Source organism: Phoca vitulina, unplaced genomic scaffold (assembly GCF_004348235.1).
Source record: "Phoca vitulina isolate PV1807 unplaced genomic scaffold, GSC_HSeal_1.0 scaffold36, whole genome shotgun sequence".
Classification (NCBI taxonomy): Eukaryota; Metazoa; Chordata; class Mammalia; order Carnivora; family Phocidae; genus Phoca; species Phoca vitulina.
The window spans coordinates 18,799,575-18,823,902 of record NW_022589739.1 but is presented as its reverse complement, the minus strand read 5'-3'; the positions used below and the strand labels follow the sequence as shown (position 1 = coordinate 18,823,902).

The following is a 24,328-nucleotide window of genomic DNA, read 5'->3' as shown; positions in this document are numbered from 1 at the left end:
TTTATTAGGTGCCTACTCTGAGCCAGGCTCTGTCCAAGGCCTGGGAACATTTGTAACACATTTCCTCATTGTGGGCTCTCGGATGCCCCACTGGTAGGAGACTGGCTTAAAATAGGAAGAAAATATTGACAGACAAAAACGATAAACACTAAAAGCAGCACCTCTGTGAATGCAGCTGGGCAGTGTCTGGGATGTCCAGGGTCTCACAGGTGTTCTCTCTGCCACTGAGGGGACGCCAGCCCTGGCGGACCCCCCCATTGGCCTGGGACATAGCCCTGCCTCGGGTCTCAAGCCTTCATCCTGAGGACCCCCAATAGCTGACCCTAGACATCTTGTGGATTGGGTGCCAGAACAAGAGCTAGTTAGCACTGGTAACAAGCTCATTCGTTTTTCAGAGAGCATGGAGAATAAGGAATCAAAGTGGAGATGGGGGGAGCAAAAAGAATGCTCTGGTTTCGACCCACTTTTTTTCTTTAAATTTGGCTCTGCGATGTCTTCAAAACACCTACACATTAGCTTATAATCCTTTTTTTTTTTTTCTTAAATAGGCTCCATGCCTAGTGTGGGACCCCATACAGGGCTTGAACTCACGATCCTGAGATCAAGATCTGAGCTGAGATCAAAAGTCGTACACTTAACCAACTGAGCCACCCCGGTACCCCTGGAGTCCTTTTTTAAAAGGTGAATCAGGGCCATTTTTATTAAGCATCAGCTGAGTTCTGAACACCCTATTTGCTGCTTTATATAGGATTCACGTGCTACTTCTTTAATGCTTACAATCACCCTAATGAAGGAGGAAATGCTGTTATCCCCACTTCACAGGTGGGAAACAGAAACTCTAAGCGTTAAAGCTCGGGCTCTAGAGTCAGCGGACCTGGGGGTGAGACCCAGCTCTAACATTTCCCATTTGTGAAACCTTAGGCTGAGTCACTTCACTTCCCAGAGCCCTTGTTTTTCAGGTGTAGAATAGGATGATTCCAAACACCTGCTTCATAAGGTCTAAGAAGGATAGATTAACTAGAGGGCATATAATGCCCATAGTGCAATGTGGGCACAAAGCAAGGGCTAAGTAAATACCATTTCTTTCTTTCTCCATGGGCCAGTAGGAAGAAGCACCCCATTCCAATCCCATGTCCCCGGGCCACTCAAGCTAGGGGTTGGCCACAGTTAGTCATGCTGGAGGTAAGCTGGGAGTGGGGAGGCCTCAGGAGCTCACCTGTCTCCAGCCCCTATCAAATGGGGTCACCTTGAGGCAGGGCCACCAAACCTTGGCACAGGGTAGATGAAACAGTTGGAATCATAGGCCTGGTTCAGGCCAAGCACAGGAAGTGAAGTATCGCATTCAGGCTAAGCTACAGGCTCCAGGGAATGGGCAGGGGGAAGGGACACATTTGAACATCACTGGGCTGAAAGTAACTAGACAAGTTGGAGTCCAGATGACCCCAGCATGGCATCCTGGCCCTGGACCCAAGGCCTAGAGTGGTGCTTCTCAGCCTTGGTTGTTCTTTGGAATCACCCGAGGACCTCTGACAAATACAGAACAGTGCCTAGGTCCCATCCTTGAGGACTTTGAGTTAATTGGACCAGAGCATAGCGTGGGCACTGGAATTTTAAAGAGTCTCCAGATGATTCTTGTGTGTAGCCAGGGCTGGCTGCTCCTCGGACTTTCAGTTCCTAGTCAGACAAAAGATGGCTAGAGGCCCCCAAGCTCTTTATTTCCAAGTGGAGTGTTCCTCTGGTCCCCCCACATACCCACCCAGCTCCCTCCCTCCCTCTCCACCATCTCTGCCCCTTGACCACTTGAACCCTGTGACCACTCCGCCCTCTCCACCATCTCCGCCCCTTGACCACTTGAACCCGGCTCCCAGGTCTTACAGGACCCCATGGCCTTTGCCCTACTTCCCCAGAGCCCTCCTCTCTCCACGCCCCATCAAAGTCACACCTTGCTTCAACAGTCACAGGCTGGCTTCTCTGGGAAAGTGTCTCGTCATCCCAGCCCAAGATGACCTTTGTCACCTCTGCATTCTGGAGGTACCTAGCTTGGACAGCTCCCGTGGTACTTAGGTCAGACGACCTTATATGTTGTAATGGAGAGCTGTTGCAGCCTGGGGGCTCAGTTTCCGCATCTGTGATGGGAGTAAGACCTTCTGCTGCACGGCTTTGTTGTGAGACTTGGAGGATGGGAACAGCGTTTATATGCACCCCTCTGCATTTCTCCGCACCAGAGCCACCCCTGGCCGGGGGATTACTGTATCCATCATAGAGATGAAGAAATGGACGTTTAGGGGCATACCTCTGTGGCAAGCCACCCAGAGCTCTCTGGACTCTAAATCCCAGGTTCCTTCCACTTTACCATGCTGCCCAAAAGGAAAGCTTCTAGAAAATATACAATAAAGGGCTTTATGTTAACGTTGCAGATGAACTCATTTCATTAGAAGTTTTACTTTCCAAGGACAGACATTCCATTTTCGCCATCCTCCACACATCAGGGCTCACTATATAAAAATAGCTCTTGGGTGGGATCAGGAAGGCCCCAATTCATGTGTTTCCTGAATGTCGGAGGCTCACTTAAACCAGGCCTGGACCAGGCACTGGGACCCAGAGACAGTCCAACATCTACCTTGTAACCCTACTTAATGGTGGAAGAGACCAACTCTTCAACATAGAGGTGCCGTATACGTACGTCCTGGTTTCAAGTTCCAGCTCCGTCATGTATTACGCGTGCCATTTTCTCTTGGCTAGTGGCTTCATCTCTCTGGGCTTTCATTTCTTCATCTGTAAAATGGGGATAATAATACCTTCCTGGCAGGCTGTGGTAAAGTGAAGTGAGTCAATCCCTGTGTCCACATAGAACAGGCCCGCCACATGAGCCGCCGTGTGAACCTGGGGTTCCCCGGAGCCCAGGGGAGGGACCACAGACCCTGCCCAGGTGCATTAGTTTTCTACCGCTGTTGCAACACGTCACCACATACTGAGTGGCTTAAAACAACAAACATTTATTATGTAACAGTTCTGGAGGTCAGAAATCCAGAATCAGCCTCATTGGACTAAAGTCGTGGTGTCCATAGGGCTGGTTCCTTCTGGAGGCTCTGAAGAGAGACTCCATTTCCTCACCTTTGTTGTCTCCTAGAGGCACCTGCATTCCTGGGCTTGGCCTCGTCCTTGTATCACTCCATATTTCCTTGTATCCTCTTCATATTTCTTCGCACTAACTCTGATCCTTCTGCCTTCCTCTTATAAAGACCTTTGTGATTATACTGGGAACCTCTGTAGAATCCGGGATAAGCTCCCCATCTCAAGATCCTTAGCTTATTCACATCTGTGAAGTCCCTTTTGCATGTAAGGTAACATACTCTTAGGTTCGGGGAATTAGGAATGGGCATTTATGGGGGGCATCATTCAGGCCACTGTAGCAGGGGACAGAGAACAAACCCTTCCCAGGGAGGGAGTTCGGGGATGACTCCCTAAGGAGGCACATTTCAGCTGGTTCTTGAAGAATGAGTAGGAATTTGCCAGACTGACTTGCAGGAAAGGGCATTCCAGATAGAGGAAAGTTCTCCAGCAAAGGCACCAAGGCATGGAAAGAAAGCCTACAATGTTTAGGGAGAGGTGAGAAGTTCATGGTGGCAGGAACGTGGGTGTGAGGGAGGGAACAATGGGTGGGCAGCCCTTTTATGCTGTGACCCTAGAAGCAACATGTGTGGTACGACAGCAGCTGCTGGAGTCCTCCCTGCAACGTGACATCCTGTCCAGGGAATCCTGACATTCCCCTCTAGCCCAGACCAGCCAGCCTCAAGGGTATCATGTTCCAGCCGGGTGGTGTGTGTGTCTAGCCTTGAGGACCTGGTGGTCCCCGGGGCTGTCACATTTGTCTCCATTTCATTGCCTTTCCCTCCAGTCCCCGAGCCCTCCCAGAATAGCCCCCCAAACTCTCCCTGATCCCACTTCCCCTGGCTCCCGAGCCACAGAGCAGAGGATCACCTCCCATGAGGGAGGACGAGACCCAGTGCCCATTTATTGGAAACCATTTCCCTTCTCAATACCTTCTGAAGAGGTGGACCGGCAAAGCGACATTCCCACAGAAATAATTTTTCAATTTCTTATAATAGGGCATAAAAGTCGGCCCAGGGAAATTGATTCCATTTGGAGCTTCCTTTGTAGGACACTTCATCTTCCATGGCGGCCTCTGTATTTCAGCAATTTTTAAAGCCTGAGGAAGTCTCCTTTCATGTTTTTTCGCCACCCCGGCAGAAGGCTTTTGTAGCTCAGCTGAATGTCTCTGCTGACCTGTCACTTCCTCAGGCCCTGGGACTGGGGGTGGGAGACGCCTCGAAGCCCCCACCCAACCCCAAGGAGCAGCTTGCCAGCTTCCCCTCCACGTCCACTCTGGCCCCTGGCACGAGGGGGATTTATTCTCCTTCTTTGCTCTGTCTACTCCATCCCCTGTTCCTCCCTTGTCCCCTCCTTCCTTTTCTCTTCCACCTTTCTTTTTGGGTATTGACTTCCTTCCATTTTGTCCCTCTCTTGCTCTTTCATTTCTTCCCCCGCCTGCCCCTGTTCCCTGGGGTTATAGCCTTCACTCCACGACCACGTGACCTGGTAGTTTACTCAGTATCTCTGGATCTCAGCTTCTTCATTTGTCAAATAATAATGTGCGTTTCACGGCGGTGTAAGAAGGGTTCCACAGTTAGGTATTCAGTAGACCCCAGGGACAGAGAGCAATGTGGAGTAGAAGACAGCAGGTGCTAGGCCCCTCCAGGGCAATGCTTTGACGGAGATAGAGCAGGTGTCCTAGCCTGATCTGTAGATGAGGGAACCAAGGCTCAGAGAATGCGGGTGGATTTGTCCCATGTTACCCAGCTAGTGAGTGGGCACTTGCACCACATTGACCCTTGTGTGCTTTTCTCTGTTGGATCATGGACTGGGGTGGCAAGGACGGCCCCATCTGTCTCTCTCCTACTTGGCCTCCTGCCTCTCCCCTGATCTTGGCATTGAAATCTGGGGAAAACCAGATTATCTTGGGTCTTCCCAGCACTCTGAGCTCCAACTGTTACTGTGTTGTGTGTGAGATTTGACAAGGGGTTGCAAACTGGTCTCTATCGTCTCCCACTTCAAGGCTCAGCCTGGGGGCCCATGGCCCCAAAATGAACTGAGTCCATCACAGAGTAAACATGACTTCTGTGCTAGCCTTGAATCAACAGCCCATTTGAATGCTCTGAGTAGGCAGATGTTATTCTCAGCTGGATGGTATTATTCTCCTGGAGTCGAGGAAACGGGGGCTCAGTTAAGCCACTTGCCCCAGGTTCAGCTGGGACAAGAAGCCAGCTCTGACCAGACTTCAAACCTTTTGGTTTCAGGGATGTCAAGCAACTGGTTCAAGGTCATCCAGCAAATTTAGAGTTCATGTCTTCGTAGATCCCATTCCTGAACCTCTTTCATTCCATACTCCACTTATGATAGCTTGGGCTACTTTTGTGAGACCCTGAAGCCCCGAGCCAGGGCCAAGAGAAAGATAGTTACAGTGAGCTTCAAGTCCACTTTCCACCTGCCAGAGCAGCCAAATCTCCCTGTCATTCATTTCCTGACGTGGGGATTGGGGCGGGGGCCGAGGTGACTTGTTGGCGATGCCGTGGCAGTAACTGCTGTGTCCACAGTCTGGGTGGTAGTCAGGGGCTAGCCCGCTCCAGGGAAGTGAGGGTCCTCTGCTGCCTCTCAGTCCCGGCACTGACCGGGAATTGAACCCACGCTGATGGCAGCTGCTTTCCACAAATAATTCCCAAGGGAGAAGGAAGTGAAAAATTTCCCCAGAAGAATCTGGAATCTCAAATGGAGCAGCACTTACTGCTGTCTGTGGGTGAGGATAAGCAAAACTCCCTGGTTCTCATCATGGCCAGAAAGTCCTGGGATAGATCAATTGATTCAGTCATTCATTCGGCAAACAATTTTAAGCATCTGTGCTGTAGCCAGCCCTCTTCTAGGCTGTGGGGAGGCAGCAGTAAACAAGATAACACTGTCCCCACACTCTCAGCACTCACATTCTAGTGGAAGAGACAGATGAGAAACAGATTGTCACAATATCTGTCCAAGTACCAGCTTTTCTTTCCTCTGAGAATCGGTGGATAGTTACGCAGCCTGAAAAGCAGTGAGATTCAGGGAGTAGACAACAGAGCTTGTATTCTGAGGACATCCCTGGCCCTGAGTCAGGATAACCCTGGTCTAAGCTCTGAGAAGCCAGCAAAGGTCAGTTTTTCCCCGTGTCTCAGGTCTCGGTGGGCAGAGTGAGGATAGCAGTACCTACTTGGTGCTGTCCTGCTCACAGTCATGGATTGCAAGGAACAGAGACCACTTAAGCTGACTCAGGGCAAAAGTGTCTTGTGACAAGGTAGCAGGGATCTTTGGGAGGCCAAAGGCAATAACCCGAATGCAGCAGAGACTCACAGAAACCCAAAATGGGATGTTGCCAATAGAAAGGCATCCATGTGGTCTCTCCTTATTGGCCCTACTTTTCTCTGCATTTCTCTTCTGTTTTCCTCTCTGGCCACCCATTTCCCTTGCTCTTTCATAGACTGTTGTCCCATAAAGCTTTGACTGGGAAAGTCCTAGTCCTGTCCTGGCCATACTGGCCTTCTCCACCCTGACAACTCTTAGTAACTCCTTTTGGCTTTTCTACCCTCTGCTAGTTACCCAGGCTCTGTTCCCCAGATCCAGTTCCCAAACCTCCAAGGAGGAATCAAAGTGAGACAAACTGCAGGTTACTAGACAGCCAGTGGTTGGGCCCGCGTAGGACAGGTGCCCACCACTGGTCCAATCAGCTGTGATCATGATGGGACTTGGTCATGTGATATCAAACATGAGGTCACCTGGTACAAAACATGGCCGGCTGCAGGTGGGACAGTTCCTCTTAGAAGGTAGCAGTGGTGTGTGCAGTCACCATAAAACATCTGGTACACATCTGCTCCTTCGGGGCTGCCCTGACCAATTTAATGAAGCTTATGCCTAGCATGCTGACTCTGTACACTGTGAGGCCTTATTGAATGAATATTGTTTGTAGAGGCCTTTGGTAAATTGTAAGGTGCTACCCAGATGTGAGGCGTGAGGATCGCTATAGGTTACTGACGGAACTTAAACTTTTGCAAACGCTAGCTTGGCTGGCTTTAGGCCAGTTGCTTTAATCGGGGAACGATTAGCTTGGTAACCTCCTTGTTTCCTCAGCTATTGCGTTTCCCTGGGGCCTTGGGAGACTGTGCCTTGAATGTGGATTTCTCAAAGTGGCTCCATGCTGTGTCCCTGAGTGGGGCTAGGGCTCAGCCTTGGAAATTACAGTCTGTCTCATCCTGCTGGGCACGACTGAGTAAGTGCCGCCGCACGTACTGGCCAATCCCAGCAGCTGGGGGCCTCCCGGGCAGCGGTCCAGCAGGAATGACAGACAGCTCTCAGACCGCTTTTGCCTTCCAGTGGTTCTAGAGGGAAGAAGGGTGGAGAGAAATGGAAATATGTTGCATCTCTATTGGGCCTGGATTTCTACATTCCTTACTTACTGTATCTTCATCACAATATTATCAAGGGGGCATTATAATCCCCATTTTACAGATGGAAGTAATGAGGCTTAGAGAGATTAAGTAATTTGCTCAAAATGGTAGAAATCAAGTGGGACCCCAATCCGGCCTCTCTGGGCTCCTCAGTGCATTGCAGTAATAGCTTACAAGCATTCAACCAGCCAGTTCTTTCTGAGCACATACTGTGTGCTGAATATCGCCTGATGTGTTATGCTTTTAAAATCTGTTTTCCACTTATCATCCAATACCCAGGGAAGTGAATATACAGGGTGGCTCTTGTTATCCCTGTTTAACAGATCAGAAGCTAGAGGCCTAGAGGAGGATAGGGATTTCCTCAAGGTAGCCTAACTAGTTAGTGGCAGAGCGGGGTGAGGAACTAGATCCCATGACTACATGTGTGGGGATCTGTGGACCAAACCAGTCTTCCTTCTCGCCCCTCAAGACAATCATCCATACACGAGGGGGAAAGTATCCAAAGATAAAAAATTGCATTTGTTTATTTCCTGTTTAGTTCAAATTTAGCTGATATCGTAGCACATAAGTTATTCAGACTTGGGTTCAAGTCCTGGCTTGCCAATTACTTCCTGGTGTGATCACTTTGAACTTCAGGTTCTTCATCTGTAAACTGGTGATAATCCCCATGATGGCACCTGGCACACTGCTTTGGGAGTTTAGGCAAGGAGTCAGCAAAGAGGACTTCTTAGAGGAACTGGCTCCTAGGACTGCTGCCTGGAAAGGAAACCAGCAGTCTGTTGCTTGTCAGACTTCATCCCATTGATTCTTACTTACCCTTTGAAAGCCTGGAAAGCCTCTCCCAATCTTCCAGGTAGCATGAGTCTGGGTTTCTATAACTGAGAATCAGGGGAGGGAGTGGTCAGCAACTAGAGCTCCCTCCTCTCTCAATATGCTTTCCCAGACCATGTCTCCTCCAGACTTCTTCCAGGGCAAGATGCATAAAGGCCCTAAGCGAAAGACCGAGGTGGAATGAAGTATGTCCCTTGGTGGCCTCAGTGCTTACGGAGTCACTGCCATATTCTGAGAAGCCTTCGCAAGTCTTTAATCCTGACTTCAAACTTTCCCTTTCCACCTAAGCTGAAGAAGAAATGGATGCAAATATGCTCATGGCTGGTTTGGGGAGGGTGAGAAGATACAGCCATTTCTTAGTTTGTGTCTTCTCTGCAGTGCTAATCAACCTGTCTTGTAGCAAACTAGCTGTTTCCTAGCAACGCCTAGTGATAAAGTAGGATGCCATCTATTTTGAATCTTCCTGAAATGACCTGTTGACTCTCTTTGAGAGTGGCAGCCATTGCCTTGAGATCATGTTGCCTTGCCAAGGGGAGGGGGCTTCCCGCAGTCATGGCGGCCAGATACCCGGCAGGGTTCTGCAGCTGGGCTGGGCCAAACCACGTGACTATCATGAATATGGACTCATTCCCTTCATCATTCATTCACGGACCCATACATCCCATCACACAATGACCGTGGACCACTGTTCCAGGAACTAGGCCAGAAACTAGTGTTTCTCGAGAAGAATCAGACCAGGTTCCCATCTTTGGGGAGAGATAGGCTTGAAACAAGTCCTGTGATAAGTGTTATCATCAAGGCAAGAACAAAATCAAGCCTTAGAGGAGTTTACAGGAATATGTTTAGAGGAGCTGTAAGTCGAACCAGGCTTTGAAGTGTGAATAAGAGTTTTGTAGGTGGTAAAAGAAGAATAAGGTATTTGGTGGAAGGTATGACTTAATGCAGTATGCTAAAGGCATAAAAGAAACAGGGAAAAGTCGGTGACATCACTAACTAATCAAAAAATCTCTCCCCTGGGGTCGAATGGATGTTACTCCGATACAGGGTTCTGTCACCAAATAGGAAATTCAGGCTTAAAGTGAAATAAACCTTTTGATGATAGGACTTTTCAGCCATAAGGCGGCATGCTAATGTTTATTGTGATTTTTCAAAATCATAGAATTGTTTGCAACATTTCCTAGACTCACTCACTTCTCAGGACACTTAGACCATCTTTTAAGAGTAGGATTCTTTGGCACCCACCTTGGAAAATGTTAAGCTACAGAGTGTTTCTGGGGATGGTTGGAGACAGGTAGGGCCAACTCCTGCGGGTCCCTTCATGGCATGGGATGAAGATGGAAGTTTACCCTGAAGGTGACGGGCAGCTGGGGTAAGATTTTTAGCAGGGCCCTGGGTTAGAAAGTACTCAGGGCACAGAGGGAAAGTGGGCCAGGGAAGGGAGCCTGGAGGCTGCGATTCTAAGTTGGAGGCTATAGTAATTGTTACTCTTTGGTGTCTCTCGCTGTGGGTCTGTAGGCATCCCCTGGCACCTGGCCTAGGGCAGTCACATTCAGAGACATTGTTGAGGCCCTCCAGCTGGGCACACACTGAGGTCCAGCTGAGTCCTGCTGGGCAGCCTGTGGCTCTGTCAGCCATGCCCCTGTTGAGTAGCACTTCTTTTCTTGGAAGTTGGCTGGGATCCGCTCATTGGTTCTGGTGCTTGTGTTAGGACCGTCATTCTGTTTACTGTCTGCCACAAGCCCGGTTAGGTAATCAATGGTGTTTGCTGTACTCAGCGTTGATGTGCTCAGGACCTGTCGCTGACTTGGAGTATTCTTTGTGCTAGGAAAGGCAGAAAGTGTCACCAGGATATTGGATCAAGGACAACAGTCCGAAGCAATAGTCCTGTTCAACGGAGAGGAAATTTACCAGGTATGAATGTGAAACCCTTTAGGAAAAAACCTAAGCCCTAGAGCCAGACGGCCATGGACTTGTGTCCCAGCTGCACGACTTCCTAGCTGGATAAATGTAGGCAAGTCTTTTCACCTCTCTGAGCCTCACTTCTCTTGCTGTAAAATGGAAGGAGAAATCCAAATTTTTAAGTGTTTATAAGATGTTTAGCATGTAAAATTGGCTCAATAGATGTTAGGTACAGTTCCATTTTTCTTGGGTCTTTAAACTCAATATCCCAAGACCAGACATGGGTTAGTAGCTGCAACTGTGAAAACAATTTTCACGGTTTTGGTTGAAGAGTTGCTTGTGGGAAGGCTGTCAGGAAAGCTGATAGGAGCAGAGGCTCCATCAATAAAAGGAGAGATCCCAAGTCAGGGAGGGGACACTCCCAGCCACATGCTCATCCAGCCTCTGTTCAGAGATTACCTTCCATTCTGGGTGGTAACTGTAATAGGGATGTTGACACATGTCCATACCGACAAGTCAGGGAAGAAGAAGGACCTGGAAACTGCCTACATAAAGATCAGATGAAAGAGCTCAGGTGTCTTAGCCTGAAAAAAATGATGGGAAGTACTATGGTAGAGGGAAAGTTGTATCCTTCTGTCTCCAGAGCAGGGCCTGACACATGGTGAGTTCTCAAAAAATATTGGATGGATGGGTGGACGGATGGGTGGACGGACGGATGGATGGAAAAGTGGCCACAGAATTGGGGAGCCCTCGTTTTAAATCCCCTCTGCATCATAAACCAACAGTGACCTTGGGATGGTACTCAGCCTCCCTGCACCTCAGTTACTCACAGCTATAGGGAGGCCTCTGCGCTGTGCCCTTCTGAGCACTCAGTGTAAACATATGTATTAGGTTCTGAACACTGAGCTTACTGTCTTAGGAGTATTCAGTGAAAATTCTGCTCTGTTCCCCTGCCATACTCACTGTTGGTGGTTGGCAAATCCCGTTATCTGGAAGGGGAATTGGGCACACTATAGAGTTTCAGAGTGGGACAGGCAGGGTGGAGTGCAGCTGAGTTTCTTAAGATTAGAACTGTTTACAGATGATTTGGGTTGCTGTCACAGGAGTGAGCTCCCCAGCGCTGGAGGATGTGTGCGAGCTGAGACGGCAGGTGCCGAGCTGGGACAGCAGATGCCGAGCTGGGACAGCAGAGACGGGCACTGTGTGTTCAAGGTCTGCCGCACTCAGTAATTACTAAGCTCTTAGTCTCTATTTAAGCAGGGACACAACAATATTGGCTATACGCTGTAAAGTGACAACAGAGGTTGCCAACTGCTACGCCGTGGCCACAGTTGGCCCCTAGATGGATTTTGGTGGGCCTGCATAAGGTTGGCCTGTTGTTTGTTTAGAGATTTCACATGGAAGTTCAGGTTGTTCAACTTATTTTGAGAAGAAGATAGAAGAGAGGGCAGCTGAGCTGTCATCTTCCCCCAGCCCCATGGAGCTGAGACAGGGCCCGCCTCTAGTTTGCCCCACTCCCTGCCACCTCCAGCCGTCTCTTTGAAACTGAGGCCGGACCGGCTTTCTGGCCTCTGAAGACATTTGCTTTGTGCCCTCGGCCCTCTATGTTAAATTCTGGGCTTCTAACCTTGCAATCCAGCTTATAACCTGCAAATAAACCTCCCGTGCTCCAGGAGCTGGAAAGGCAACCCGAAGTAGTGGCTGAGGTTTGATTCTGGGGGTGGAGCTGCTTTGGGTCATGTCCCAGCTCGGCTGCTTACTTGCTGTGCTGCTCCTGGTGAGTTACTTAAGCTCTCTGATCTCAGTTTCTTCAGCTATAAAAAGGGGATAATAGTCAAACCTCCTTTACCGGTGTGAAGATCACATTTGTGCCTGGCACTGAGTACGTGCTTAGCAAATGACATCTATTTTTGTTAAAGCAACACATCCTAGTATAATGTGAATCATCCTCCCAGGCTGATCGGGTTTCTGCTGTCATACACCCGAGCACCAAAACCTGACAAGTTTTCTCAGCGACAATGATTTTAGAAGGGTCCTCTCCACATGAGCAGCAGAGGCTGCTGGAACTGGAGCCACTGTGTGGCAAAGGAGGCTGGCTGAGCAGGACATGGGTGGCCAGGCCCTCCCTGAGTGGAGGGCAGGCAGGCTGAGCTCCTCAGCCCCCTCGAGACTCCCTGCCCCATGGTTGCAGGAAGTGCTGTGATTTACCAGAGCCATTGGGCTCTGTTTGGCATCTGGCAATTTATAGCCTTCCCAGGGTGAGAGGGAACTTATGTGTCACTTACATTTGTATGACACTTAGAAATGAGTCAATGGGATTTTCCCCTCCTGTTTTTTTTTTTTTTTTCTCCTCCTTCTCAGGCAGCTTGCACTGTGTGCAGTAGACATGGGAGCAAGGGAAGGCCTCTTGGTCTGGTTTGCACCCTAGCTCTCCTCCTTACCCATCCTGAAAGCCCCCTCTGTCCTCACCACAGCCCTTTGAGGTGAGGACTCTATTGTGCCCCCATTATATAAGTGAGAAGGTGGAGGCGCAGGGAGCTTACAGGAGCTCCTTGCTGAGCAGCAAGAGCAGAGTTCATCCTTGGGACTCCGACCCCAAGGCCTGGGCTCATGAAGCTCGATCAGCGTGGGAAAGCAAAGGAATAAAAAAGAAAATCCATTTATCAGGCAGAGACAGGTCAGCCCGTCTCCGCCGGGGGAACACACTGGCCATTGTGCAGAGCACGGTTGGGGCAACATGGTGGCTATGCTTCCATCCCTACACTTTCTCTCACTGAATCATTCATCCTGAGCAGGCTGAGCCAGTGCTCTTCTGCTCCCTGCAGGCCTCTCTTTCCCTCCATCCTGGTCAGGCAAGGGAAACATCTGGTTCCCAGCCCTCCTGTGAGAGTCTCACTTCAGTCGTGTGGTCTCAGCCTCAGGACTTGGCAGAGCACAGGTGGCTGGGGTGTCCTCTCCACCCTGTGTGGCTTCTGCTGCTGGTGAGAAAGTGGAAAGTGGCCCTTGGCGGGGGCCGCCCAGCAGCTGAGAGCATCAGGCTGACCGCCTCGGGCCGTGAATCCCCGCTCTGCCCCCTGTAAGCTAAATGGGATTGGACACACGGCTTCATGGCTCTGAGCTCCATTTCTGCATCTGTCACATGGGGTCGTGAGGCGTCACAGAATCATGATGGATGCCTGTGGGACCCTTAGCTCTTGCCTCTGTGGCTGTGATGTCCCACTTGCTCCTCACCATTACCCTCAGAGAGTGGGAGCATTACCATTCGCTTCTACAGACAGGGAAACTGAGGTCACTCATTCTTGTATTTGTTCTTTATGAAGTTCTGTCTATGCGCCAGGCCGAGTGCTGGGTGCGAAGGAGACAGGGAGGACTGGGCCAGCTCCCAGGGAGCCCAGAGCCTGGGGCTGGCCTCTTCCCCCACAGCCACCTGCCTCTCAGCCCAGCACTGCGGAGCTGGGGGCACCACAACACTCTTCGTCCAGGGAGGCCAGGGAACGGACAGGGCCCGGGGTCCGCAGTGGGCCGCCCAGCGTGCCAGAGCTGACCGTGCACAGCACTTCCCAGGTCTGCATTCACCAAGGCCACGTAGCCACCAGCCATGGTGGGAGTATTTACACCACAGAAATTGGCCAATAGGGCTTTTTTTATATTTTCCCTGAGAGCTGCTCATTAAACATTTATCAGCGCACCGCTACCCGAATCTCTCCACTTCCTTTTCTTTCCATTTCTACCATTCTAGCCTAAGCCACTTTCATCTCTTACTCAGCAGGTTCTGCTCAGCGCCCCCCTCTCCCCCCCACCGCGTGCCCTTCTACTATCCATTCCCTACCTGGCAGCTGCAGAGATCTTTAAAACATGTAAATCAACGGCTGTCACTCCTTTCTGTGAAACCTTCCCATGGCTTCCCAGAACACTCAGAATGAAAACCAAACTCCTCGCTGAGGCCCACACAGCCTACTCTACCTGCCCTGCCAACTTCTGATCTCATCTCCCCCCTCCTCTGCTAACCTGGCCTCCGACACACTGGTCTTCATCCTGTTACTGGAAAGAGCCAGCATCTTCCTGCCACAAGGCTTTACGCTTCTCCTGCTGTTGAGGGTGTTCTGCCCCCAGGTCTTTGCGTGGCTGGCTTCTTCTGAGAAGTTATCCATGTCTTCATTCAAGTGCCACCTCCTCTGAGAAGTCTTCCTTGACCACCCCTCTCCCCAACAGAGACAAGTCCTCTGTCTGCTTACCCCTGTCCCTCCCTGGGTTTGTTTATGACTTAATTTGCCATCTCTCCACCAAAACCAAAGTTCTGTGTTGCCTGTGACTGAGGGTGGCAAAGCAGAGAAGCTTAGCAAATATTTGATGAATGAATGAAAGTCTCACTTTTCCAAGAGAAGACACCCCGGAGGAGGTCTCCCCCATCACCGCTGAGCTGGAGGCACTGCGACAGAAGTTCTGGCTGTGTGTTGGGATGGTTCGGAAAGACAAATGTTTTGGTTTCTAGCAAACAAGGAGAAGAGACATCTTGCTAAGGAAGCTTTTCAAATAACCTCCCCATGCTTACATACCCCTGGGTCCCTCAGGGTGACAGAGGGGCTTGGTCAGGTCACGGGGCTGTCATCAAGTGCACTGAAGCATTCACTCCCTAAATTGTGCCCTGGAAGCATTTCCCTTCACAGTCCATGGGCAGAGCCTAGAAATTGCTAACTCTCAGGCATTTTCCTATTTAAGTGGCATTTAAGAGACAGTGGTGGAATTGCCTCTCTGGAGATACACAGAAGCCATTGAGGTATCTGGATGCAGATCGATGTGCTTAGACTCCTTCCCCCCAAGGAAGGAGCCTTTTTTCCATTGGTTGCCTATGTGAGTCTGGTTTTGTGTAAAGGCCAAGGGCATGGGCCAGGAAAAAAAAATCTCATTTCAAATTCTAACTCTGTTCTTACTAGATTTATGAGTGACTTTGGGCAAGATGTACGAATTCACTGTGACTCAGTTTTCTCAGCTGTAAAATGGGAATGATAATGGCACTAACCTCACTGGTTTGTTTAACTCACGGTGAACTTAAAACCGAGACTGACTTAAATGCAAGGAGATAATCAATATGACTATTGCATACAGAAGGCTTGTGGGGGTAGTGGTGATGTATGAACAGATACATCGTCAAATGCTCCTTTCCAGGGTACTTTTGCGACTGGCCCTAATCTTTCATTTAAGGCACAGGAATGAAATGAAAGGTAATTGACTTGTAGACCTTCCTCATTGATTCAAATTAAACTTCACTATCATCCAGTGGTAAAACGCTTGGCCTCTATCTCAATCATAGTATTTTATTTCTGTAGAAATACTGCATCCATTAAAATTATCCATTTCTGTGGCACTTAAAATTGTCAACAGAGTCTTTTTGCTTCACCTTCTGGCTGACTTATATAACCTCACTTTGCTAAGGCTGGGGGGAAAATGTCTAAGGCCTTGCGGAGATTAATGCTGTGTTTTAAGTGTCAAGACCTGAGTATATTTCAGTTCGGGGCAACCCCTGTCTTTCACTGATCATCTGCTGTAGCCAGAGCATTAAAGGGAAGAGACAGAACTAAGTAAGGTGGGGCCCCTGCCCTTAAGGAGCTTATCATCCACTTTTTTTTTTTCTTTTTTACTAGCTTAGTAGATTGTGTCCTAATTTCTTCCATGGTTAATAGATATTTCCCCAAACTCACTACATACCTAGCACTGAGTTATGGGGACAGAGATGAATGAGACCTGGCGCCTTCCCAAAAGGAGGCGTCTGCCTGGCTCAGGAGGCAGTCATGAACTTGAAGGAGCTCCAGGGAATGGGAGAAAGAGATACAGCTGAGTGGGCTCTGAGTCTGGAATGCCACGCCTCATGGCTCTCAGTCACAGTGTTGGGATTCTGCTGGGAGAGCGGTGCCTTATAAATCCCACGCATAGTGTGTGGCTGATGTTTGAGAATCCAACCTCACTCTGGCAGCGAGTGGGACAGGATGAGAAACAGACAAGAAAGTGACCATTTTTCACATAGTACAGTACGTGCCATGAAAGACAAATGAGCCAAGAGCTAGGGGACTTCAGGCGAGGGGGGTTTACTTTGGACCGGGGGTCCAGACTGGGTTGGCAGCAAAGGAAGCCTTTGAGGGGACCATGAGGGTGGGATAGACCCCCGATGGGCAGGGAAGGCCTTCAGGCAGCAGGGACTCTAAGCAAAAGCACAGTGTGGGAAGGTCTTTGGGTTGACCTGGGTGGCCTGCTTGGCCTGGGCTGTGTCTAACAGGAGAAGTGGAAGCCAAGTGGAAAGGAGATCATGGCCTTACTCATAAAGCCCTGGCATAGCCGTCTAGGACTTGTACTGCTTTCTTCGGGGAGTGGAGGAGCCCAGGATGGTTTTTGAGCCAGGTTCTCCTTCAGAGAGGTGGGACTTTAAAAAAAAAAACAAAAAAAACCTTAGCTGATTACACTATATTAGGAAGTCTCTTCCCCCCACAATATGTTCCTGGGATAAGACACACGTTTCTTCTCTGAGGGCGGTGGTTAATAATAGCCACACAACCCGAAGTGGGAACAGAAGCACGCAGAGATGCAAGCGGGCATGCATTTAATGAGTTCACAAAGTGATTTTGTTTCCTAATTTTCACATCCCCCCACCCCTGCCACCCTGGCGTGAAAATGCCCTGATGGAACTGGGTGTGTTCTCAGAGAGATGTGAGGGCAATTTTCGGAATGGTCCTTATCTCCAGCCCAGTGACTGATAGCATGATGGCAGCGTCTGTTCACCGAGCGCCTACCAAGTAGCGGGCAGCATGATCTCCATGAATCCTTGCAACATCTTGAAAGGCAGGCGTTGGACAGATGACACTGCTCCTCAGAGAGAGTATATTACTTGTACATGCTCACGCAGCTGGTAACTGGTGGAGTTGGAATGCACCAGCTGGGCTCTCTGTTCCGAGCGTGATGTGAGCAAACACAAAGGACAAAGCCGAGGGAAATTGGCATGGTCTTTCACTTCAGCTGTGAGTTCCAATTCCATCTTGGCCACGTGGCTTCTCTGAGTTTCCTTGTTGGTAAAATGGATGTGGATGTTCCTCCTTTATAGTGTCCTCGACAAGATTAAATTAGCCTGCATCTGGCCCACATGAGGCATCCATAGATGTTAGCTGCTCTTGGGGAGTCATTAAACATTGGGAGCCTGGGACTCCCACTCCCCTGGCACAGGGCAGCACCAGAGTCTCGGGTACGGGGCAAAGCTAGCTCAAAGCTGTCACCACCAGCCTTTCCTTATAATACCTTCTCTCTTCCCCTCACATGCCAACTTTGGAACATCTCAACGACTTATTCAGACAGCGGTAGATGGGGGAGGGGCACGAGAGCACCTCAGGCTCCTCCTCCTCAGAAAATCTATTACTGGCCATGTGGCGGTCTGCATTTGCCAGGACCTTCCCCGAGAGCAGCTGAAGGCACAGAGAGGCAGAGTGGCCACCTTTTGACTTCCGTTTTATCTGAAGCCTAAGGCTAAGCTGCTGATTCATCATTGTGGTTCTGGAAACTCCCTTTCTCATACTTTCTGTTTCTCTTCTATAAAACCCTGACAGAGATGGCTCTGGGGAAAAGTAGCAGTGTCACCTACTCAGAATAATCAAGAGTCCTTAGTCCCCGTACGGGGTTCTCCATAGGAATAGAACCAATAGGATACCTATATATCTATATCTACATATACATCCATACGTATATCTACATATGTGTGTGTGTGTGCATGTACATACACAGAGGTGCAGAGAAAGAGAATGAGAGAGAGATTTATTTTAAGAAATTGGCTCATATAAATGTGGGGGCTGGCAAGTCTGAAACTGTGAAGCAGGCCAGCAGGCTGGAGATTTAGGTAAGAGTTGAAACTGTAGTCTTGAATATGAAATCTACAGGGCAAGTCAGGCAGGCTGGAAACTCAGGCAGGATTTCTGTGTTGAATCTTGAGGCAGAATTGCTGCATCTTTGAAGAAATCTCTGTCTTTGCTGTTAAGGCCTTCAGCTGATCGGATGAGTCCCTCCCACATTATGGAGGGTGATCTGCTTTATTTGAAGTGAACTGATTGTAAATATTCATCATATCAAAAAAATACCTTCACAGCAACATCTACACTAGTGTTTGACCAAACAGCTGGGCTCCGTAGCCTAGCCAAGTTGACACATAAAATTAACCACCACAGTCCCTGAGAAACCTTGCCCTTGAGGGCAAGTTACCTTTCTTAGGAAGCTCAAGGGCCTGATGAGGGACCCATGTTGCTGCTGAATCCCCAGACTCAGGGAATCATCATCAGATATGGGTCAATGTTTCTGAGCGAGAGTCCAGTGCTGGAGTGGAAAGAGCTCTAGATGGATTGTCAGAAGTTTTACTAGATGCTGATTGTACATTGAGCCTTGAGTTAGGTCCTCTGGGCCCAGAGGTGAGAAGGAAAAGACTACTGCCTGAAAGAGATGGCCCATATACAAGTAACTCCATTATATCCAAATCAATAAGACTTGTGTAGAACTATGCTTTGTAAAAATCCCATCGGTCTAGATTGAGGGTCATTATGAGAAAGTACCTACTGTGAGGTGTCTATCATTCCAGCCCAGTGAGGAGGCTTAATCCTTTGTGAGTTGTGGGACCATTGAGAATCCAGCACAAGCCATGGAGCCTCCCCCCAAACAGTGCTCACCCCAAAACATGTCTTGTGGCCTGTTTCCTTAAGTACAATTACCAGGATAAAGCCTGTGTGGCTTACAAGGTCCTTTCTGTGAGCATTCTCAGAGAAATTTCATCTCTTCTCAATCTAAGAATAAATGTTCCTCTCCAGAGAGCATTAGTTTGTTTTTACCTCGTAAACACATAATTGTGTGAACTTTAATGTCCTGTTTTCCCTACAGATTGCTAGGGAGCGCAGGACCAAATCTGAGGTCGGCCTGTTAAGAGAATTAACCTCATTCCTGGCTTGATTTTGGTTATTGGCCCCCCTTTTTTTTCCTTTCTTCTTTCTAATCTACTACCACTTTATGCCGAATTGTTGTTTGTTGTGGTTGTGTTGGATACTTTTTTTTTTTGCCTTCTTTTTAACTGTTTAAATACTCTTTTTTTTTTTTTGGCAACGAGGCAAGGTGGAAAGATACAAACAACTAAGAACCTATCACCGCAGAGCATGCGAGGTGCTGTGAGACCATAGAGGAGAGAGCACTTGACTCAGTCAGTCTTACGTTGGGGGGCGAGGGGTGACGGGAGGAGCAAGTCCAATGCATCATTTTCAGGTCCCTGTGCAAAAAAGAAATGCAGAGCCCCTTGTTGAAGACAGCAACAGCAGAGCATGAAACCAAGCCCGGGGCTCTTCTAAGCATGGGCGCTGGGCTACCGCACAGGTTGTATGCCCATGAATCCAGACCTGGTTAGGGAGGGAGGCTTACCAGTTCAGCTAACACTTGAAAAAGCCGGGTAGGACTTTGCTAGTGGAGCACAGGAAGGAGGGAACAGCCAGTGCAAAGACAGGGACGTGGGAGTTCAGTCGTGAGAGGGGATATAGCAGGAGGGTAAAAACAGGTGAGAGCAGCAGGACTTCATAAATCACCAAGAGCCGTGCCTGTGATGACGTGTAATTCCTATCACTCCCAATTCTAGAGGGTCCACCTGAAACTAATTTCACATTGATCTCCAGGCCCCACATAGTCACATTCCGGCCAAGACCCAGGACATCCTCATCTGTGTCCCAAGCAGCCCTGCAGTCCCGCAACACACTGGGACCAACCAGTCATTGGTGATTGAAATCCGCCCGTGGGCCCTTTAACAGCTCAAGCTCCCGGCCACGCTGGAGGGGGGGCAGGCTCTGAGACTGTTTTCACTCAGCATCCCACAGTCTTCCTGTGACTTTGAGACATCAACAGGCCTCATGAATTTCTGTCACCTCCTTCAGCATGTCCCCGATTGTCCATTTTTTGCCATTCCCTACTTGCACAGAGAGTCATCATCAAAGACGGCCCCGTGACAAGTCATTTGAGCTCAGACAGATTGCTTGCTCCCTCCCGGCGACGTCTGGCTCTTTCTGTGCCAGCAAGCACTGGGTGGTTAACCCCCTCCTTCCTCCCTGTGATTTCTTGCTGCTCTTTTACATCACCTTCCCTGAGAAATCATTTGGGACGCGGCATTGTCAACAGTGTTGCCATCAACCCTTTCTACAGGCCCTTAAATGAGATCCTGCTCTGAAGCCTTTGAGGCTGTTTATTTGCCTGCAAATGTAACAGTCAGGGTGGTGGGGGAGACACACGTGTGGAGTCTAATAGCACTTTTCTTCCCCTCCTCTTGGCGGGAGAACATCTCATTGTAGGTCATTGTAGCAGTGGGGGTCCCGGCACATCCCTGTTGGATGGATGGAAAGGAGTCCTGCTTAAAGCTCTTACTGTCCTCCTGGGTGAACTGAGGCCCAGAGAGGCCAAGGGACATGTCTAAGGTGGAATAGGTAGCCAGGGGTGAGCTAACCTCCAAGCCGGGTCTCCTTCTACTTCTGAGATGTACTCACTGCTGGGGTGAGTGGTGTCAAGCTCTTAGCTGGGTGTCTCTGATGCAAGTCTCTTTGCTTCTCAGAGCCTCCCTTTCCTCATCCCTCATTGGGGATACCATCACCTTTGCGTCAAGATTGATAAGAGGATGCTAACAGAAGCATTTATGCAGAGGCCCCCAGCTCAGTCCTAAACCACATGACCTGGGGCCGGTTGCATAACCCCTCTGAGCATCAGTGTCCTAGTGTCTAACATAAAGGCTCTTGGAAGGATTTAAAAACCTGACTTCCAACAGTGCCTGGGGCATTGTAATAGTCACTATGTAAATGTGAGCTACTCTCATTATTATCATTTTCCTCATTATTGGCATGGAGTAAGCAAGCCCTTAGTAACTATTTTTTCCCTTTTTGTGTGGGCAGAGCTGCAGTGTGCCTAGCATCAGGGCTCTGGAGATAAACAAACATGAATTTAAACCCTGGTTCTTACTCCTGGCAGTGTGATGTGGGACAAGCTTTCCCGAGCCTTAGTTTCCTTATCCAAGAAGTGGGATAGCAATAATCACCTCGCTGAGCTGCTTGCGAGGACCGGCCATAAGTCACCTGTCACATCAGTTACATTCAAACGTTTATAGCGGTTAGTGTTTCTTTCTCAAGTGCAATTTTGATTGATTTCAATGTAAAATTCCTCCAGGCCAAGAGCCAGGCAGCCCTCCCCGTGCCCTGCCTGTTGCTACAGGAGCTGTTGCCCACAGTTTAGGTCGTTTGCATCATGCAGCGGTACCTCGGTAATTCCATGTGATGGAGGCATGATGAAAAAGCAACCAACACACGCAGCCCAGGGATCTTGGCTAGTCTGGTGACCAAAACCTCCGCAGGTAAACACTGACTGCAAACACCTGCATTTGGTTGTGGTCCTGGGATTTTACCAGAGGTAGGAGGCTGCAGAAGGGGGGAAGACGGAGAGCCAGTGGGCTCGGGGGCTTACCTGCTCCACCAAATGTGGGTGACGTGCTTGCCGGCCTGCCGGAATCTTCCATCCCAGTGGAAGGTAGGTGGGTAACACAGAGGAGCGAGTGAGCCTGTGGGCCCATTAATCACCAGGGGAGCCTCTACCCGGTTGGAACGTCTTATCAGTTATCTGGATGCCCAGCCCGGGTGCTCACCTGTGTGTGGACTCAGGACTAGGGTCAGAGCTGCAGGATGGGATGGGTCGGAAGGATACTGGCTTGGCGTGCATTTCCACTGTATCAACGTAGAGAGCATGGTGGTCGGGACTGGGCCCACCATCTGTACCCACTTACATCTTTGTGATACAGAGAGATGGTGTCCTACTCGTATTGGCTATCGAGCTCAGTCATATTGCCCGCCCTTCGCTATCCCCGGGTTAAAGGAAAAAGAGTTTGTTATCTGTTTAGCACAGAGACCTAAGACTCTAGATCAGGCTGCGTGTTGCTGGCAGTCCCCTTCACTATGTCCCAAATTGTCCATTAAGGGTAACAAAATTAAGTTGTAGATATTTGACTTTCTTTTTACTTACAAAGATGGTGATTTTATATGGATCTACTTAATTTGAGGTTTTAGTTGTTTGTTTGTTGCTGCAAAAGAAAGGAAGGTGCTGCTCATCTCAGCATGTCCTTTCTGTGCTGCAGGTGCAGTTTGGGTCTCTGGATTCAGCCAGGTGCACTGAGATCATCCATCTCTCCTCTTACTTCACAAATCATTTGGTTCTGAGGGGTAATGGAGGTCCATGAACCAGTAGGTAGAGTGCATTTCTTGTGCCAGTTTAACGTCCTGGTTTGAGAAAAAGGGATTTGGAGTCAAACATTGCAATACTGCCACTTACTGTGTTCTGTGACTGGAGGAGAGTTACTTAATCTTTCCAAGCCTCAGTTTCTTCATCTCTATAATGGGGATGATATTAGTCCCGATCGCACTTCGGGGGTTTTGGTACAGATAAATGAGACGAGGCACCAAAGCCCTCGGTGCTGTCGCTGCTACATGGTAGGCCCTGGAATGCCCTTGACCCTGAGGTTGCATCTGTGGCTGCTGCTGCGGCCTGAGTTGGATAGGCTTCAAGACTTAGGGAATCCTATCCACCCTCCTCTGATTGTCCACCCTCCCCCTGCTGTAGAGGCGCTGGGAGCTCCCCCCTGTACTGGCTCATGAGAATGGACTGTTCGCTGTTTGGGGATTTTGTGAGCCAGTTATTAAACACAGACATTATTAGAGATTAAAATATATAAACTTATACTTAAATAAATTATGTTAAGAAAAGGTATACATAATGAACACTCACCACTTCCTGATTATTTTACTACATTATACTTTGCTCCTGAGGTTATTTACACCTGTTTTATCTGTGTGGTAGAAATACCTGGGATGGTTGTACCGCTTATACCTTCCCAACTCCACTTTCAATGGCTCCACTTACCTTGAAATCTGCCATGGTAGGAGCATTTGGCCATAGTAGGAGTATGGAAACCAGTAAGTGCTACAAAACAGCTTCTCCCCTCTTCCCCCACAGAAAGCCAGTTGTTAAATATTAACCAGCTGCATCTTTGGGTAAAACTTACTAATTAGGTTGGTTTTTCATTGGTAGACAAGTGCTGATCAGAAAATCCTTTATTATGTTGAGCTGAAATGTGTTCCTTCTAGCTTAAATTCTACTTGGAATTTTCAGTGATTTCTTTCACTAATGAAAAATATTAGTTTTTTTAACTGGTAAAAAACACCACAAATAAATACCCTCGTCTAAGACAATATCTTGGTGCCTTTTGTACCCACCCTATTCATAGTGTGTGGAGTGTGGTAGGCGCTGGAGAAGTTGTTGTTGTGTTAAGTTGATTGTCTTTGTATTCAGATGAGGCTTTTTCAACTGTCATTTCACTGATGGGACTTTTCCCTCTAAGCATTAACTGGTTTCAGAAATGCTTAGATTGTGATGTTGAGGAAATCCAGCCTCAGAGCTGAAATATACTTAAATTTTTCCACTTTGAGTATTTGCTGTTTGACTCTTGTAAAAGTGTTGACTCAATGGAGGAGAAGCAGGTCTCATTTTGAGCCACTGTGGTAAGCCACTTCCCTTCCAGAGATCCTTCTTTGGGAGTGACCAGCCACCAACCCAGGACAGTTCCTTTGGTGCCAGGCAAAACCGGGGAGAAATGTCAGGCTGCTCAGGTGTAAAAGTCAGAGAGATGAAAGCAGCAAGTTGGGAAAATAAGCAGAAGCCCAAGGTAAAGGAGGTTATCGTGAAACATCGGGGCTTTTAAAACTGAGGTAGAGAGGGAGCTGAACAAGTCAGCATTTGGTCAACTTGGTTGGAGTTTTGGAGTCAGACATGCTAGAGTTCAGATTCTGGTGGTGTTTCTCTGATGAGCTGTGTGACCTTGGGCAGGTCACTAAACCTCTCTGAGCTTCTGTTTTACTATATCTGAAAATAGGGATTGTGATACTCATCCCATTGTTTGTCGAGGGGATTGAATAAGATTAAGCTATGGAGGCCCAGGAACATACCCAGTATCAGGAAGAATTAGCTACTCCACTTGTCATATCAAGACA

General features: G+C 48.8%; 1 protein-coding gene across 3 annotated transcripts in view; it reads left to right on the top strand.

Moving 5' to 3' along the window:
* TENM4 (teneurin transmembrane protein 4) overlaps positions 1–24,328 on the top strand; it is a 1,359,030-nt gene that overhangs the window by 749,121 nt on the left and 585,581 nt on the right. For 2 of the 3 annotated variants that reach the window (XM_032427010.1, XM_032427011.1), the window contains exon 4: positions 10,186–10,271. The exons of the other annotated variant lie outside the window; for it this stretch is intronic. The gene's annotated coding sequence lies outside the window, so the exon portion shown is untranslated. The remainder of the gene's footprint in view (positions 1–10,185; positions 10,272–24,328) is intronic. 3 annotated transcript variants of the gene reach the window in all.